We start from the raw sequence: 12,856 nt of genomic DNA, 5'->3' as shown, positions 1-12,856 counted from the left end.
GAGCTTTGTCAGCATTAGAGTTGCTTATCTTACTGTACACAGGCAAGAAATCTAATCTGTAGGCAGGTTTTTCACTGAATACAGCTATCAGCATGTCCACTCAGAGAGACTACCTAGAGCACATAGGAAGCTGTTCAACCAATCTATATACAGTGGCACTTGAACAGAGAGAGAGAGAGAGGGAGAGAGAGAGAGAGCACAGCACATGACTTTCCTCATTTGTAGAGCAAAACCAGTAACGTCAGTTGACTAGGGAACAGAGTACATACTCTGGCCTGCTTTGCATCCACAAATAATGAACCATGTAGACCCTGGGACACATCCTGCTTCCTGGCCAGGGCAAGGAAGCTGTCCCATAGCCCCATATATTACTGAATGTAGTACCTAATCCCAACCATCTAGTAAGCCTAATCAGAGAATCTAGACAGACATGGAGCCTATCCTGCAGCTTCACTAGTAGGAAAGCTAGTCAGCAATCCTATCCAGTTGTTTTTAGTGGTACAGCAGAGCCACTTATTATTATCTTTATTATCCTCAGAGCCCAAACAGATGCTTTACTCAAATATATATAATGAGAGCTGGGCTCAAATGTGCAAGGATATAACTAGCAGACACATCCAGAGACCCAAACTGAGCTGACTGGTAAAGAGCCTCTCTGTCAAAACAAACTTGTAAACTCTAGAAGATGAGTCTGATTATTCAAATGAGAAGATACCAATTCAAGGAAGTAAAGATTATGAAAAATCAAGGGAATATTATACCACCAAAGGAAAATTTAAAAGTGCTAATACCTGACCATAAAAAGTGGATATATATGAAAAGTCAGACAAAGTATTCAGAATAATAATTTTTAAAAAGTCTAGTGAACTATAAGAAAACATAGACAACTAAAAAAAACTAAGAAAATAATGCATGAACAAAATGAGAAGTTCAAAAAGGAAATAGCAACCATTAAACAAACAAACATAGAATCCCATAGTTGAAAAATACAATAGCTGAACTGAAGAATTCAGCAGAGTTTCAAAATAGACTTGACCATACAGAAGATAAAGAGCCAGTGCCATTGAGGATAGAGCATTGGAAATTACCCAATCAGAAGAGAAAAAAGAAGAAAATATTAAAGAGTGAAGAAAGCCTATGGGAATTATGAGACACAATGTAAAGAAACAGTATTCACATTATAGGAATTTCAGAAGGAGAAGAGAAAGAGAAAGTAAAAGAAAATATATTTAAAGCAATAAGAGTTGAAAACTTCTCAAATCATGGGGAGTGACATGGTCATCTAGATTGATGAGACCCAAAAGACCTCAAATAGGTGGCACTTGAGCAAGGATACCCAAAGGCACATTATAATTAAATTGTCAAAAGTTAAAAACAAGCACAGAAGTTTCTGGGAGCATAATACATGGCAGCAACTGCTAGGCCAACTCTTTAACTTGTGAGAAGTGAGAGATGAAAAGGAGAGGTGATTTGAGCCAACTCTCAAGACAATATTCAAGTAGAGACCTACTTTTTCATCCAAAGAGAAAATATAGACAAACTATTCAGGATGCCCCTGAAGAAGTGTGGAACCATGACTTCAGGAGAGAGCTGAAAAAGAGAGTGAGCTGCTGCGAGAGAGAAAAAAAAATAGAGATTGTCCAATACGAGAACATACCACTTCCTTCTCAGTATCAAAGAAGCCTTGGTTAGACCAGATTCCTGCTGCCAACCTTGATGCAGGTGATTCTCTAACTGATGAGGAGATGAAGATGAAGATTTTGAAGGGAAGAGTGATGATGATGATTCTGCAGTACTTCTTGCAAAACTAGAAAACGTTATAGAAGAAAGAGCTGAAAAGCAGTCTACAGAGGAACAAGAACAGAAACCTGAAGAAGGAAGAATACATATGGAGAACATTTTGAATGGAAACCCTCTCCTTAATCGCCTCAGGCCAACTTCAAAGGTAAAATAAAGTAGGATGAAGATATTATTTTCAAGAACTGTGCACAAGTTGTAGATGATAAAAAAAAAAAAGACAAGGTATTTGTAAATGATACACTGTGATTTGAATTTCACAAAAAGTTCTGGAAAAATATATTAAATAGTACAGTTTTATGTGTTCAATTAAAGACTGTAAATGTAAAAAAAATTAAAATTAAAAATAATTTGAAGAGCAACAAGAGAAAAAAGAGACATTACATACAAAAGAACTGTCATAAGACTGTTGGTGGATTTCTCAACAGAATCTTTTCAGATCAAAAAAGAATGGAATGACATAATCAAAACATTGAAAGAAAATAACTCACCCAAGTGTTCTACACCTGGTGAAGCTGTCTTTGAGAAACAAAAGAAGGGATAAATCTTCCCATAAAAAAAAAAAAAACAAAAAACTGAAGGAGTTTATTGCCACCAGGTCTGCCTTATAATAAGTGCTAAACAGTTCTTTGGAAGTAAAAGAACACTAATTAACATAAAAACATAAAGAGGTAGCACCAATCAAACTGGTAATGGTAAATATATAGACATGGTTAGATTCTACAACATTGTAATAAGGTGTGTAATTCACTTAAAATTAGTTCAAAAGTAAAAACCAAAAAAAGGAAAAAAAATAATGAAAAGAGTCATAACTACAATGGTCTATTAAGTTACACAATACAAAAAAACACATATAAATTGTAAAAGCAATAGTCTAAAATGTGGAGAGTAAGGTGTAAAGTTTACAAATTCTATTGAAGTAAAGTTTTTATCAATAAAAAATAGGATAATTTTAAGATATTTTATGAAAGCTTCATGGTCAACAAAAGGAAAATCCTATACTAATTACAAAAAAAGAAAAAATGAAAAAGGAATCAAAGCATACTAATACTAAAGACATCAAAACATACATAATAACCCAGCAGGAAAAGAAACAAGGATCAATGGATCTACAACACAACTAAGAAACAATTAACAAAATGACAATAGTAGGTCTTTATCAATAATAGCTTTAAACATAAATGGATTAACTTTGCTATGGAAAGGCAAAGAATGGCTTAATAGATTAAAAAAAAAAGATCTGACAATATGCTATCTACAAGAGATTTACTTAGCCTTAAAAACACACATAGACTGAGAATAAAGGGACTGAAAAGGATATTTCAAACAAATGGTAACAACAAAAACAAAAACACACCGAAAAAACAGGGATAGTTATACCTATGTCAGACAAAATAGACTGTAAACTAAAAATGGAAAAAAAGAGGAACAAAAAAGGTCATGATGTAATAATAGAAGAGACAAAATATCAAGAAAATATATCATTTATAAATATTTTTGCAACCAACATTGGAGCAGTTAAATATATAGAGCAAAAAATAACAACTGAAAGGAGAACTCTCAGCAATGGATAGATCATTCAGTCAGATAATCAATATGAAAACAGAAATTTGGACAGCACTGTAGACAAAATGGACCTGTAGACATATGTAGAACATACTTTTTTTTTTTAATGTTTACTTATTTATTTTAAGAGAGAGAGACAAAGAGAGTGAATGGAGTAGGAGAATTGAGAGAGGGAGAGAGAGGATCCCAAGCAGGCTCCACACTGTCAACACAGACTCCGACATGGGGCTCAATCTCACAAACTGTGAGATCATGACCTGAGCCAAAATCGATAGATGCCCAAATGACTGAGCCACCCAGGTGCCTCAACATATGCAAAACATTCTGTCCAGTGAGAGTAGAATTCAGTTTTTCTCAAGCTCACATGGAACATTTTCTAGGATACATCATATGTTATACCACAAATCAAATCAGTAAATTCGGAAGATTGAAACCATACCAAATATGTTCTCTGCTCACAATCACATGAAACTAGAAATAAGAGCAAACTTAAAAAAAATTACAAGTACATGAAATTAAACAATACTTTCTTGAATAATCAATAAATCAAAGGAAAATTAAAGGAAATTTTTTTATTAAAAAAAGTAGAAACACAATATTACCAGAACTTATGAGATGAAGTAAAAAGTTTTAAGAGGAATGTTTATAGCAATAAAAGCCTACATTAAAAAGCAAAAACAGATCCCAAATTAGCAATCTTAACTCTATGCCTTAAGGACCTACAAAAAGAGAAACAAACTAATCCCCAAGTTAGAAGAAGAAAGTAAATAATAAAAGAACAGAAATAAGTGAAATAAAGAACAGAAAAACAAAGAAAAATCTTAACTAATGTAGGAGTTGATTCTAGGAAAAGATAAACAAAATTGGCAAACCCTTATGGAGATCAACCAAGAAAAGACCCAAATCAACAAAACTATAAATGAAAAAGACACATTACAACTAATACCACAGAAATTTGAAGGATCATAAGAGGCTATTATGAACAAATGTACACCAACAAATTAGACAACTGAGAAGAAATGGAAAAAATCTTGGAAACCTACAAGTCACCAAGACTGAATCAGGAAGAAATAGAAAATCTGAATAGGCTGATTAGTAAGGAGTCTGAATCAGTTAACAAAAATATCCCAATGACGCAAAGCATGGGACTTGATGGCTTCACTGGTGGATTTAACCACACTTAAGGAAGAATTAAGAATAATCTTTTTCAAACTCTTCTAAAAATTTTTGAAGGATAAGAAACCCTCCCAGTCTTAATTTACCAGGCTAGCATTATCCTGATATTCAAAGAGGATACTACTAAAGGAAAAACAAACAAACAAAAACAAACAAAACAAAAACAAACTACAGCCAATATCTCTGTTGAATATAGATGCAAAAATTCTCAAAAAAATGCTGACAAAACAAATTTGGCAGCAAAGCAAGCAGAACAGGATCATTCACTATGATCAAGTGGGATTTATCCCAAGTATCAGGGATGGTTCAACATATGCAAATCAATGTGACATATCACATTAATAGAATGAAAGAAAAGAATCATTATTTTCTCAATAAATGTAAAAAAACACTTTTGACAGTATTCAACATCTATTCATGACAAAAACATAATAAAGGCCATGTAAGACAAACCCACAGCTAATATTACTCTCAATGGTAAAGATTGAAAGCATTTCCTCTAAGATCAGGAACAAGACAAGGATTCCCACATAGTACTAGAAGTCCTAGCTAGAGCAATTGCAAAAGAAAAATAATTTAAAAATATCGGAATTGGAAAGGAAGGGGGTTTCAACTATGTTGAGGCACCTGGGTAACTCGGTTTGTTGAGTGACTGACTTGATTTTGACTCAGGTCATGATCCCAGGGTCCTGGGACTGAGCCCTGCATTGGACTTCATGCTGAGTGTGGAGTCTGCTTAAGATTCTTTCTCTCCCTCTGCCTCATCTTCTTCATTTCTAATTCTTTATTACTATTATTATTATTTTAGAGAGAGAGAGAGAGTGCACATACAAGTACTTGTACATTCAATGGAGAAAAGATAGTCTCTTTAATAAATGGTGCTGGGATAATTGGATATGTACATGTAACGAACTATAGAAATGATCTCTGAATGTATAGTTTTGGATATTTACATGCAAATAAATGAAATGAGCCTGTATCTTACTCCACTCATGAAAATTAATTCAAAGTGGATTTAAAGACTTAAATGTAAGACATTTGAAATGAAAATGTGAAACATCTGAAAGAAAACATAAGAACTAACTTTAACATGTGCCTTGGTCATGATTTTTTTTTGGATGACTCCTAAAGCACAAACAACATAATACAAAATAATCAGGTGGAACTATCAAATTAAAATGCTTCCAGGGGTGCCTGCGTGGCTCAGTCAGTTAAGCATCCAACTCCTGATTTCAGCTCAGGTTCCTTAGATCGAGCCACACATAGGGCTCTCTGCTGACAGCACAGAGACTGCTTGGGATTCTCTCTCTCCCTCTATCTGCCCCTCCCCTCCATAAAATAAATGAGCATTTTAATAAATAAAAATAAAAAACCTTCTGTATAGCAAATGGAAAAATAAAAAAAGCGAAAAGACAACCTAAATAATTAGAAAAAGTATTGCAAACCCCATATCTGATAATGGTTAATATCCAAAATATACAAAGAACTCATATAACTTATTAGCAAAAATTTTCCAAATAACCCAATTTAAAGTGGCTGATCTAAATAGATATTTCTCCAAAGAAGATATACAAAAGGCCAATAAGTATATGATAAATGTTCAATATTACTAGCCATTAGGGAAATGAAAATTCAAACTGCAATGAGATATGATCTCACACCATTAGAATTGCCATCACCAAAAAATTAAGAGACAACAAATGCTGGCTGGATGTCAAGAAAAGGAAACCTGTCTGCATTGTTGGTGGGATTGTTAATTGGTAAAACCACTATGGAAAATAAAATGGAGGACCCTAAAAAAAAAATAGAAGTAACACCTATCCAGGAATTAGACTTTTGGGAATATATCCAAAGGAAAAGGAACCACTAATTTGAGACGATATCTGCACACCCATGTTTATAGCAGCATTATTTACAATGCCCAAAATATGGAAAAACCTATTTGCCTATTAATGGGTGAATGGATAAAGAAGTTGTAGTATGCATAAAGAATGGGATCTTATCTAGCAATAAAAACTTAGGAAATCCTACCATTTGTGACTACGGATGAATCCTAGATGCGTTATAAGTGAAATAAGACAGAGAAAGAAAAATACTATTTTACCTCACTTTATATGTGGAATCTAAAAATAAACAAATATAATCAAAGAAACCCACAAACTCATACAAAAAGATATCAGACCTGTGACTATCAGAGATGGATGGTAGAAAGAATTAAAGGAAGCTACTCAAAACATACAGACTTCAAGGTAAATAAGTAGTAGGGATGCTATGTACAACATGATAACTATAGCTGACACTGCTGTGTAACATACTGGAAAATTGTTAAGACAGTAAATCCTAGGAGCTGTCATCACAAGGAGATTTCTTTTTCTTCTTTGCTTCGTTTTTTTTTTTATTGTATCTAAAGAAGATGAATACTGGGTAAATCCATCGTGGTATCATTTCATAGTATATGTAGGTCAAACCACCATACTGCATGCCTTAAGCTTACACAATCATGCTTGTAAATTTTTTCTCAATACAATTGGAAAAAGTTGTGATATATTTATACAATGAAGTATTATTAAGCCATAAAAATGAAATATTAAGTTATACTACTAAATAGATGAGACTTGAATACAATATGCTAAGTGACTCATATATAGTCACAAAAGACAATATATTGTATGATTACATTTACATGAAATGTTAAAAGTAAATACATAGAGACAGAGGAAATGAGGATTTGGGAGTGTTGGTTAATGGTTGAGGGGTGCAGGTTTTTTGGGTAGTAATAAAAATATTCTAACATTGATTATGATGATAAATGCACACCTTTGTAAATATGCTGGTTTATCTTACTACTATTTCATGAGTGTTTTTGTTGTCAGTTGATGTGTTCAATAAACTTTGATTAGATCCTGTTTATTGATGGAGTTGTTGACTTTTGTTATATTCTTGATGACTTTCTGTGTAGCTATTTTAGCAATTGTTGGAAATAGGGTATTGAAGCCTCCAAGTATAATTGTGAATTTGTCTATTTTTCCTTTTTGTCTATCAGTTTTTTTCTTCATATATTTCATGTATATTTTTATTTGGTGCATACATGTTTAAGATTGCTATGTCTTCCTTGCATATTGACCATTTTATCTTTATATAATCTCCTCTGTCTCTAGTAAGTTTATTTACCCTAGTAGGTTTATTAATATCTTATATGATATGAATATAACTACCTTGAATTTTTTATTAATTTTTGCATAAGTCTTTTTTTATTCTTTTATTTTCTATCTGCCTTTACCATTACTTTCAAAAAAAATGTTTCTTTTAAGCAGTAAACAGTTCAGTCACTTTTGTTTTAGTTCACTCATACTTTTAACTACTATGACAAATTATGTATTTTAATTGCTATATTTAGACCATTTAAATTTTTTACATTTATGTAATTATGTGATTAGTGATATTTTAATGCTCAAATTTCACATTTTAATTTTTGTTTTCTATTTGTTCTGTTTCTTGTTTCTCTTAATTTTTTGGCATCTTCCTGTCTTTACAGGCATGCAGTAGCACAGGGCCATGCTTTCAGGACTCCACAGTTAATTTAATGAATTGTTTTTGCTGTCTTGAAATTTCTAATAATTTTTAAAAAGCAAGACTGCATTTTCATTTTGAGCTGGGCTTTTACAAATTGTGCAGCCGGTCCTAAAAAATATGAGTCAGGGAACTTGATTCCTGAGATGGTCTCCAGATGGAGGCAAACTTCAGAAAATTACAAGAAGCCCAAAACATTGAGAGTGGTAGTGCAGAGATGACCGCAGGGAGTGTTCAGGCAGAAAGGCCTGGGAGGGTGTTACTGTTCTTTATATCTAACATTGAATGGAGAGTAGCCAGATGATGATGTATAGTAAAGAGGAAGTAGATGTTACTGAGCAGAATAGGTGTGAGAGGGAGGGAGGAGTAATATATATATAGAGAGAGATCTGCTCACCTCTCTAATGCCCTGGTGTTCTGTTAGTCCTTGGTATTTAGACCCATCATAGAGAACAAGGGGTATATACCATGAGTAGGCAGAAATTACCTAAAATTGATTGAAATTAAACCCCCACTATCTTACAGAATTAAGATATAAAATAAAATCAAACTCGGTGTTATGAAGTGAATATTTGTGTCCCTCTAATATTTGTATGTTGATGTTCTAACCACCACTGTGATGATATTTGGAGATAGGGCCTTTGGGAAGTGATTAGGGTTATATGAATTATAATAGTAGGTCCCTGATATGATGTGATTGGTGTGTTTATAAAAAGACACCAAAGAATCTACACTCTCTCTCCCCTGTGTGAGAACACAGTGAGAAGGGCATGATTTACAAGCTACAAAGAGAGTTTTCACCAGAGCCTCCCAGCTTCCACACTATGAAAAATAAATTTGTTGTTTAAGCCACTCAGCTTATGATATTCTGTTATGGCAGCTCAAGCTAACTAGGTCACTAAGAGAAAAATAAGTTATATTTAAGACCCATTTTAATTTAAAGCCATCAATTTATGCCCATTATAAACTCTATATTTGCGTCCAGCAAAGACTTTGAAATTTCTGAAAAGTGATATTCTTTTCTTCACTTCTGAATCTCTGAACACAGTCTTGTCACATTAGACTAAATTCTAACTATTCATTCATGTGTACATGTATGTACATGTTTATGTTTCTTTTTATTTTACCAGGGACAAGGTCTTTGCTGGTCCCAGCCTGAGCAAAATTTTTAAACTCCATTTATTGTTGGGGTGCTTTTTCTTTAATCTCCAATTTCACACAGCGAGCCAGGTTTTAAACATACAGGATATGTGAGGTATACACAGTCATACATTCCCACAAAAACTGAGTTCCAGGCCATGTGTTCCTATTTCTAGACCTGCAGTATAGTATCTGTATCTTCAACCTCCTTTCTGCTGGGTTTTTCAATTCCGTTTCTAGTCCACAGAGATGCTTACCCAATTTTCGAATGGAACTATTTATTTATTTATTTATATATTTATTAAAATGTTTTAATGTTTATTTATTTTTTAGAGACAGAGAGACAGAGCATGAGCAGAGGAGGGGCAGAGAGAGAGGGAGACACAGAATATGAAGCAGACTCCAGGCTCTGAGCTGTCAGCACAGATCCCAGCCTGGGGCTCGAACCCATGAACCATGAGATCATGAACTGAGCTGAAGTCGGATGCTTAACCGATTGAGCCACCCAGGTGCCCCTGGAAATATATATTTAAAATAGAGTTTTGGTGCTTCAAAATAGAGATAAAAACTAGCAACATTGAATACAATATAGAAATAGAGAATGGAAAGGATATAAGCACACTCCAATGAAAGGCAAATATCTCCATTGCAAAGAAATTAATCCAAAGCAAAAAACTGGTTAAAGCGCTGAAGTGTCTGCCTTCCTGAGTGTCGGACCAGAATCAGGCAGTGACACTATAAATATCTGTTATCCCAAAGATTGTTGTTTAATGTGTGTTATTACAGTGCTTCAGCAAACATCTTTATACATGCATCCAGGTGCATTTGTGCAAGAATTGCTGTAGGGAATATAGCTAGCAGAAAAATTGCTGGGTTGTGGGGACAAGACACATTTTTCTAGGCATTGTCACATTGGTTTTAAAATTGTAGCAATTTAAGCTCCTCTTACTACATTTATTTTATTTAATTAAAAAATTTTTTTTTAACGTTTATTTATTTTTGAGACAGAGAGAGACAGAGCATAAACAGGGGAGGGGCAGAGAGAGAGGGAGACACAGAATCTGAAACAGGCTCCAGGCTCTGAGCTGTCAGCACAGAGCCCGACGCGGGGCCAGAACTCACGGACCGTGAGATCATGACCTGAGCTGAAGTCGGATGCTTAACCGACCAAGCCACCCAGGCGCCCCTCCTCCTACTACATTTAGGAGAATTTTTTATTTCTCCATGTTCTCCCAATATCAGTTGTCAGATACTGCCCTCCCTGCTCCCAGATACTACAGCTAATGGCAATAATGTGGTATTTCATTCTTTTCATTTGTGTGTCATTAATAACTGAGGATGAACCATGTTTCATTTTTAAATAGGTATTTTGGGCTTCATTTGTAAAATTGCCTAGTTATATGTGTTGTTAATTTTTCTATTGGTTTGTTTCATGTTTTTAATTTTTTAACTTTTTAAAAATATAATTTATTGTCAAATTGGCTTACATACAATGCCCAGTGCTCATCCCAACAAGTGTCCTCCTCCATACCCATCACACACTTTCCCTTCTCCCACACCCCCCATCAGCCCTCAGTTTAAGAGTCTCTTATGGTTTGCCGTTTTCCCTCTCTGTAATTTTTTCCCCTCCCCCTCCCCCATGGTCTTATGTTAAGTTTCTCAAGACCCACATATGAGTGAAAACATATGATATCTGACTTTGTCTGACTGACTTATTTCGCTTAGCATAATAACCTCCAGTTCCATCCATGTTGCTGCAAATGGCCGGATTTCATTCTTTCTCATTGCCATGCAGTATTCCATTCTTCTTTATCCAGTCGTCAGTTGATGGACATTTAGGCTCTTTCCATAATTTGGCTATTGTTGAAAGTGCTGCTATAAACATTGGGGTACATGTGCCCCTATGTATCAGCACTCCTGTATCCCTTGGGTAAATTCCTACCAGTGCTATTGCTGGGTCATAGGGTAGTTCTATTTTTAATGTTTTGAGGAACCTCCACACTGTTTTCCAGAGCAGCTGCACCAGTTTGCATTCCCACCAACAGTGCAAGTGGGTTCCCATTTCTCCACATCCTCCTGAGTTGTTCATTTTAGCCACTCTGCCCAGCGTGAGGTGATATCTCAGTGTGGTTTTGATTTGTATTTCCCTGATGATGAGTGACGTTGAACATCTTTTCATGTGTCTGTTGGCCATCTGGATGTCTTCTTTGGAGAAGTGTCTATTCATGTCTTCTGCCCAATTCTTCACTGGATTATTTGTTTTTCAGGTGTGGAGTTTGGTGAGTTCTTTATAGGTTTTAGATACTAGCCCTTTATCTGATGTCATTTGCAAATATCTTTTCCCATTCCATCAGTTGCCTTTTAGTTTTGTTGATTGTTTCTTTGCAGTGCAGAAGATTTTTATCTTGATGAGGTCCCAATAGTTAATTTTTACTTTTAATTCCCTTGCCTTTGGAGATGTGTCAAATAAGATATTGCTGAGGCCAAGGTCAAAGAGGTTTTTTTTCCTGATTTCTCCTCTAGGGTTTTGATGGTTTCCTGTCTCACATTCAGGTCCTTTATCCATTTTGAGTTTATTTTTGTGTATGGTGTAAGAATGTAGTTTCATTCTTCTGCATGTTGCTGTCCATTCTGCCAGCACCATTTGTTAAAGACACTGTCTTTTTTTCCATTGGATATCCTTTCCTGCTTTGTCAAAGATCAGTTGGCCATACTTTTGTTGGTCCAATTCTGGAGTCTCTATTCTATTCCATTGGTCTATGTGTCTGTTTTTGTGCCAATACCATGCTGTCTTAATGATTATAGTTTTGTAGTAGAGGCTAAAGTCTGGGATTGTGATGCCTCATGCTTTGGTCTTCTTCAATATTACTTTGACTATTCGGGGTCTTTTGTGGTTCCATACAAATTTTAGGATTGCTTGTTCTAGCTTCGAGAAGAGTGCTGGTGATTGGGATTGTATTGAATGTGTAGATAGCTTTGGGTAGTTTTGACATTTTAACAATATTTATTCTCCCAGTCCATGAGCATAGAATGTTTTTCCATTTCTTTGTATCTTCTTCAATTTCCTTCATAAGTTTTCTAGCATACAAATCTTTTACATCTTTGGTTAGGTTCATTCCTAGGTATTTTATGGTTTTTGATGCAATTTTAAATGGGATAAGTTTCTTTATTTCTCTTTCTGCTGCTTCTTTATTGGTGTATAGAAATGCAACTGATTTATGTACATTGATTTTATACCCTGTGACTTTGCTGAATTCATGTTATCAGTTCTAGCAGTCTTTGGTGGAGTCATTTGGGTTTTCTCTGTAGAGTATCATGCTGTCTGGAAAAGTGAAAGTTAAACTTCTTCTTTGCCAATTTTGATGCCTTTTATTTCATTTTGTTGTCTGATTGCTGAAGCTAGGACATTCCACACTGTGTTAAACAACGGTGGTGAGAGTGGACATCCCTGTCATGTTCCTGATCTCAGGTGGAAAGCTCTGTTTTTCCCCATTGAGGATGATATTAGCTGTGGGCTTTTCATAAATGGTTTTTATGATGTTTAAGTATATTCCTTTTATCCTGTCTTTCTGGAGGGTTTTTATTAAGAAAGGATGCTGTATTTTGT

The 12,856-nt window shown here is 34.7% G+C and overlaps 1 pseudogene; it reads left to right on the top strand.

The window, feature by feature from the left end:
* The first annotated feature begins 1,452 nt into the window (after positions 1 to 1,452).
* On the top strand, positions 1,453 to 8,085 carry LOC122473560 (annotated as a pseudogene).
* The last annotated feature ends 4,771 nt before the right edge of the window (positions 8,086 to 12,856 follow it).

The sequence above is a fragment of the Prionailurus bengalensis genome, chromosome B4 (assembly GCF_016509475.1).
Source record: "Prionailurus bengalensis isolate Pbe53 chromosome B4, Fcat_Pben_1.1_paternal_pri, whole genome shotgun sequence".
In the NCBI taxonomy this organism is placed as follows: domain Eukaryota; kingdom Metazoa; phylum Chordata; class Mammalia; order Carnivora; family Felidae; genus Prionailurus; species Prionailurus bengalensis.
The sequence above is the reverse complement of the archived record's forward strand: the minus strand, read 5'-3'. Positions and strand labels throughout refer to the sequence as shown.